Source organism: Choristoneura fumiferana, unplaced genomic scaffold (assembly GCF_025370935.1).
Source record: "Choristoneura fumiferana unplaced genomic scaffold, NRCan_CFum_1 Sck3bRy_167;HRSCAF=357_pilon, whole genome shotgun sequence".
Taxonomy (NCBI): Eukaryota; Metazoa; Arthropoda; class Insecta; order Lepidoptera; family Tortricidae; genus Choristoneura; species Choristoneura fumiferana.
Genome location: NW_027412849.1, coordinates 1 through 7,528, shown reverse-complemented (window position 1 = coordinate 7,528; position 7,528 = coordinate 1). Strand labels below are relative to the sequence as shown.

At 35.0% G+C, this 7,528-nt stretch overlaps 1 long non-coding RNA gene across 1 annotated transcript; it reads right to left on the bottom strand.

Moving 5' to 3' along the window:
* Positions 1 to 427: 427 nt before the first annotated feature.
* Positions 428 to 4,758, bottom strand: LOC141445045 (uncharacterized). The gene is made up of 2 exons (XR_012453268.1): positions 4,631 to 4,758; positions 428 to 3,478 (listed from the first exon to the last, which is right to left on the bottom strand). It is a non-coding gene; the product is annotated as an uncharacterized lncRNA (long non-coding RNA).
* Positions 4,759 to 7,528: the final 2,770 nt, after the last annotated feature.

Sequence of the window (7,528 nt, the reverse complement as noted above, 5' to 3'; positions counted from 1 at the left end):
AATTATAAGATCAGTCGAACTTACCTAAGTGAAGGCTGATCATAATTATGGGAAGCACCTCGTCCGAAATGATCCAGAAAACTTGTAGTCGTATATTCTTACGCTACTACGTTACCACAATATTTTAAAGTAAATACAGGAAAAAACGCCTCCTCTCTGTCATCCTCGTACGGCTTCCTGTTCCGTCTTTGATCGCCGCCATTCCTTTAAAGCTCTTAATCACAACCATTCAGGGCCTTTATTTTTATTGAATCTGAAATAAACTAAGATATGGGTTAGGGAGGGACTGGATCATTTCGGACGAGGTGCTTCCCATAATTATGATCAGCCTTCACTTAGGTAAGTTCGACTGATCTTATAATTATAGTTCAGCACCTCGTCCTCATGATCCAGAAAACTTGTAGATGTTTAAAGCAAACAGTTGTGATTAGTGAAATATTTAACATTTAATGTTAAAATTTTCAAAGAAACAATTTCTTCTCAAATATAAAACTAAAAATAAGCTACCTTAGCTTAATAAACAATAACAAGAGTATGTCTTGTGTTACTATTAACATAAACTTATAATCTTAAGTGTGAACTACATATAGCTCTCCAGAAAGAAGATGCATCCTGGACCAGTGGTCTGTTGTAATGTTTAGCAAACATATTTGACCCACTGGTCCAGCCTACCATCTTTCTAATAGTTTTGATGTTAACACTCTCTTTGACCGCAAATAAAGTCGCCGCGTGTCGCGTGCTGTGTGCAGAGAAGGTGTTAACATAATCAACACTTTCAATACAGCCAAACAGATTTATTTATTTAGATATTTAAATTTTCGTTAAAATAAAGCAACAATAACACAAGTCGGTTTTTTGTCTTGGCCAAGATATTATATGATCTAGAATACTTTTAATATTCTCATGTTAAAAAATATTATCTAACTTAATCAAGGATAATGTCTGCACTTTGTGTTCTAACAATTGCTAGAAAAGTGACACATTTTTTAGTTTTTAAGTTTAATGTTTCATTAGAGAACACATATAGTATTATTCAGATGTTTAAGTACAATTTTAGGGTTCCATGTTTCAGAGTATTTTGGAACATTGGGTTTAAGTTAAATATCCCTACAAAAAATCTCTATTTTTTTTTTTTTTTTTTTTTTTTTCTAAACTGTGAGTCTAAAATTAGTGAGATACAGATCTATACAGATCAGTTAAGAGAGGTATAAGTCAAGCCTTCTTTAAACTTTAAGGTATTACAAGGTAAGCTATTACATTTTAAATAGATGCATCTAATAGATTAAAGTTGTGTTTGTTACAAAACTTAATCCAATGGTTATACTATATAATAAATGTTGTCTCATCATGCCTTTAGTGGCTGATGCCAACATAATATCCATTGAAGACTTACTTGTGCCTCTCTTAGTGAGTGCTTGCAGGACAATATTGCAGCTTCAATATGAGCTGCTTGTGGAGGGGAGGGTGCACCCTGAAAGGTGATACTAACAATTCCCCTCTACCATAGACTGAAATTATTTGAAACAGGGTTGGGTGGGCCAATCTGGGACAATTACTATGCCTCTGTTCTGATATTTTCAAATAAATATAATATATTACCTATATTATATACTTTTTTTTTTTTTTTTATTTTGTAAAACAGCATTATAGAAAAAAGGTAGAGAAGGCATAGAAAAAATTGGTTCCATTTTATAGTATAGGTATCACAAGCCCAAGCACCAGGGTCAGGAAACCATGACACAAATTAACACAATTTATTATTTGCTCAACAAGCAAATAGGTGTATTTCTGGTTTTTCAAATATTTTAGTTATTGTTCTGAAGAAAGAGAAAGATAGCTCACACCCAGTCTAAGTTTTTAATTTGTGAGGCTTTGTCTGCAATATTGTTCTCCGATTGTACATCTGAAGCATAAACCAAAAACCCTTTCATCTCACAGAATTGCCAGATCTCTCGAGCAAACCGCATATAAGCGTGGATGTTGTGTGCCTCCAAATTTATTTATATATGCTATTGCAGTAGTATTACTTATTTGCAAAATAATTTCACAGTTGTACAGATCCAATGCAAGAAAATTCAATCCAAATAGGCTGCTAGTAATTCCTAGTGATTAAAATTACCATAATTGAATTCAGGACAACAGGTCCCCAGCCAGAGCCACTAGCATGATAGCATCAGAATATATTTCAAGTTTATAACAAAAACTTTATTTTTAGACAACTACATTGAATATTATGCTTTCACCAAAAAATCATCATTTATTTGTTAATTAACATCTAGGGTTGCATTGAAATTCTTTCTACTATTAACTAAGGCCAGTGTTTTAAAAGATTCAAGAAATTTAGTATGGAGCCAGGCACATTTTAGGTACTGCTGGGTAAGATGATACCAAAATACCTATGAACTTAGCAAATTCACTAATTTTGCAACTATATTTCTTTATTAATTTAACAACATGGTCATAAATCGAAAAAATTGAAATTCTTTTTCTTTTAGAAAATTAAGTAAGTACTTGTCATATTTCTAAAATTTGGTACAAAACCTAGAAATGTATGTTATGGCAACAAACAACTCATGAAGGATGGTTGCTTAATTAATTGACATTTAGTTATTTTATTTTGACAACTTTCTGCATCATTTCCTATATACAGTATGTCATAAAATATATTGCTGTTAATAAGCCTTTGGACCAAAGGCAGTGGATAACCGGTTTCATAAGTTTTGTAAAGGCAACCATGGAGCTGTATTGAGTTGAGACCAAATGGGAGGCACTGGAATTTGTATAACTTTTCTTTGAAAAGAAAATATAACACGCACATTACATATATAACAATGAATTACATATAAGTCAAAGTCAAAATATCTTTATTCAATTTAGGCTATAACAAGCACTTATGAATGTCAAAACAAAAATCTACCACTGGTTCTTATACCGGTTATATAATTCAGATTCATATACCGGCAGTAAGAAGTAGACGTTTTCCAGTCTACTGTTGCTATAAAATAAAGCAATGTTTGTTCATAAATTTGACAGCTCTGTCCTATTATTATCCTCTAATTTAGGTGTTATGGGTTTGTTTAACTGTTTCAAGTATAGGAAACGCTTGTTAGGTGCCATTAGGCTTTATGATAAGAAAAAAGCTTGTCAAAAATTATTTATTACTATGTAAACATTCTTTGATAGCACCATTATCAAGTATTTAGTTAATTTTATTTGACAAATCAGCACCTTGAAACTGAGAAACTATTGTTTTTCAGAATGGAGGATTGAAACGGGTGGTCACCAAAGACTATGTATTTTATAACCAGAAATTCAGTCTAAAATAACTGAGTCTGTAGTGATTTGCTCCCATCTGTCTAGATAGTATTGGAGTCTACCTGACCTGCCTGGTTGACATTCATTGCCTGCGCTGTGGAGGATGCTTTTGGGCTGATGTCTCTGGAAGTTGCTCTTGTCCTCGGGCAAGCTGCTGCTGCTGCTGGTGACCGGAGTGGAACTTTGTTACAATTATGTTTTGGTTTATCCTTTGGCCTTTACTGGGCATGGTGGGCTTCAAACTCTGTCAAGACATTTCTTAGCAGACTGGCTATATTATTATTATTATTTTTTTAATTGTAAAATTATTGCCAAACAGGAGACCTTCAATAAGACTGTTGTCCATATCAAATCTTTCACATAATTGTTAAGTCTAGACACAAGGATGTTTCATCAACTCTTGGATAGGTATTTCATAGTGCATGTAGCAAAGTAAGTGTGCTGAACAACTTAGATATTCTAAAATTTTAATAGTGTTTGGAATTTCCTTAATGACATTTGTCATTGCCAGTCCCACACTTAGTTGTCAGCTGTTTCTGTTCTTCAACTATATTGAAATATCGTTTTGAAGCATTGTCCAAGACTTTAGCTTTAGTTTCAACATTCTAGGCGGGGTAATGGACAATTAACCATATTTGCACTGAATGGTGTCCTTTGACAAACCAGTTTACAGGATGTTTTCCCCATCTAATGCAAGCTCATCAGAGAACAGATTTTCAATTTTCGGACCCAAAATTTTCATAACAGACTCGGAGAGAGGTTCACTTCCTCGGGGCACATCTTCCGTTTTCTCACCATAGCTGGCGCCCCCCCCCCTTTCTGAATTTTTCTAAAGATACTTCTTCCACCATCATCCCAATCTCCCTTAGATCTTCTGGGTCTGTCGCTGTAAATGCAATGAGCATATTTGTCAGCCTTCCAGTATACACAATATATAACGTCCACACGGTAGACCTCTCGTGAATACTCGGGACTATTGTGTATACGTGCATGTGCATAACGTGCCACCGGTAAGCCTCTCGTGAATACTCTCGGCACAGCAAACATGCAATTGTCGTGATAATCACAACAAAATCGGCCACTGGCATGCCTCCCGTGCATGCTCTGGACTCGAAGAAATGCATAAGACATGCTGTGAGTTGCTGATAAACCTCTCGTGAATATTCTGAACTCGAAAAAATCTAACCTCTAATAAGATAGGTATTGACTTAGTGGTATTTCATCGGATGGTGTACAGTTTCTCGATGAATTCTTCAATTTAACCTGTTAGGTATCTGAAAATTTGATAAGGTTGATGGTTGTTTATAAAACTTACGTGCACACTGCACGTGTTTCATCATCATCAGAATCCGAGTTAGACTCCGAAGCATATTGCACCAATTTTCCTAATTTTCTAATTTTAAACAATAAATCTGCTTTTGTGTATATTTTCCTTTTGTTCATTTTGGCTAGTAATTATTCAAAATATATAAAACGAGCGACGAATATGGTAACGCTTTCGCACAAAAAAATACAATGGCGGCGATCAAAGACGGAACAGGAAGCCGTACGAGGATGACAGAGAGGAGGCGTTTTTTCCTGTATTTACTTTAAAATATTGTGGTAACGTAGTAGCGTAAGAATATACGACTACAAGTTTTCTGGATCATGAGGACGAGGTGCTGAACTATAATTATAAATATTAGTTTTATACAAATTAAAAATTATAAAAAAAATAAAAATCTACAGATTTTTTTTTGTTTGTAGCTGTTGACACCTGATTACCTTTGCAGTCCTTACCTTGGTCTTAGACGAAGATTTTATTTTATGCACAAGAGCACAAAGTCATATTTTCGCTTAAGCCTTAAGAGGCGGGAGAAAAGTGAGTACTTTAGTCCGTAGGGAGTAAAAGTACTTATTTTTTAATTTACTTAGAAAAACTCAAACAGCCAGTACTTGCTTAGTTTTGGCATAAATAAGATAAAATGTTACGGTCTTAGTCTACGTGGCCTAGTTCTATGCTTTTCCGCATAGAAGGTGGCGCCATTCTATTTATTCCAGTTTGTGTATTGACCATTTCGCCGATGCGATTTTATATCTGTGTCTGGTTGGAAAAAAAAACTTACCGCGAAAACTTTGAAATTGTTGTAGAGCGTAAATCATAAACGATTAAAATAAATTGATTATTCTCACAATGTCGTCTAATGACAGTGCAAATTATGATGTCGAGCAAGAGCAAAAGACATACATAATTGATAATCTTTTATTTTAATCGTTTATGATTTACGCTCTACAACAATTTCAAGTTTTCGCGGTAAGTTTTTTTTTCAACCAGACACAGATATAAAATCGCATCGGCGAAATGGTCAATACACAAACGGGAATAAAAAGAATGGCGCCACTTCTATGCGGAAAAAGCATAAACTAAGGCCACGTAGACTAAGCCGTAACATTTTATCTTATTTTATGCCAAAAACTAAGCAAGTACTGCTGTTTGAGTTTTTCTAAGTAAATTAAAAAATAAGTACTTTTACTCCTACGGACTAAAGTACTCACTTTTCTCCCGCCTCTTAAGGCTTAAGCGAAAAATGACTTTTTGTGCTCTTGTGCATAAAATAAAATCTTCGTCTAAGACAAGGTAAGGACTGAAAGGTAATCAGGTGTCAACAGCTACAACAAAAAAAAATCTGTAGATTTTTATTTTTTTTATAATTTTTAATTTGTATAAAACTAAATATTTATAATTATAGTTCAGCACCTCGTCCTCATGATCCAGAAACTTGTAGTCGTATATTCTTACGCTACTACGTTACCACAATATTTTAAAGTAAATACAGGAAAAAACGCCTCCTCTCTGTCATCCTCGTACGGCTTCCTGTTCCGTCTTTGATCGCCGCCATTGTATTTTTTTGTGCGAAAGCGTTACCATATTCGTCGCTCGTTTTATATATTTTGAATAATTACTAGCCAAAATGAACAAAAGGAAAATATACACAAAAGCAGATTTATTGTTTAAAATTAGAAAATTAGGAAAATTGGTGCAATATGCTTCGGAGTCTAACTCGGATTCTGATGATGATGAAACACGTGCAGTGTGCACGTAAGTTTTATAAACAACCATCAACCTTATCAAATTTTCAGATACCTAACAGGTTAAATTGAAGAATTCATCGAGAAACTGTACACCATCCGATGAAATACCACTAAGTCAATACCTATCTTATTAGAGGTTAGATTTTTTCGAGTTCAGAATATTCACGAGAGGTTTATCAGCAACTCACAGCATGTCTTATGCATTTCTTCGAGTCCAGAGCATGCACGGGAGGCATGCCAGTGGCCGATTTTGTTGTGATTATCACGACAATTGCATGTTTGCTGTGCCGAGAGTATTCACGAGAGGCTTACCGGTGGCACGTTATGCACATGCACGTATACACAATAGTCCCGAGTATTCACGAGAGGTCTACCGTGTGGACGTTATATATTGTGTATACTGGAAGGCTGACAAATATGCTCATTGCATTTACAGCGACAGACCCAGAAGATCTAAGGGAGATTGGGATGATGGTGGAAGAAGTATCTTTAGAAAAATTCAGAAAGGGGGGGGGGCGCCAGCTATGGTGAGAAAACGGAAGATGTGCCCCGAGGAAGTGAACCTCTCTCCGAGTCTGTTATGAAAATTTTGGGTCCGAAAATTGAAAATCTGTTCTCTGATGAGCTTGCATTAGATGGGGAAAACATCCTGTAAACTGGTTTGTCAAAGGACACCATTCAGTGCAAATATGGTTAATTGTCCATTACCCCGCCTAGAATGTTGAAACTAAAGCTAAAGTCTTGGACAATGCTTCAAAACGATATTTCAATATAGTTGAAGAACAGAAACAGCTGACAACTAAGTGTGGGACTGGCAATGACAAATGTCATTAAGGAAATTCCAAACACTATTAAAATTTTAGAATATCTAAGTTGTTCAGCACACTTACTTTGCTACATGCACTATGAAATACCTATCCAAGAGTTGATGAAACATCCTTGTGTCTAGACTTAACAATTATGTGAAAGATTTGATATGGACAACAGTCTTATTGAAGGTCTCCTGTTTGGCAATGATTTTACAATTAAAAAAAAAAATAAAAAATAGCCAGTCTGCTAAGAAATTGTCTTGACAGAGTTTGAAGCCCACCATGCCCAGTAAAGGCCAAAGGATAAACCAAAACATAATTGTAACAAAGTT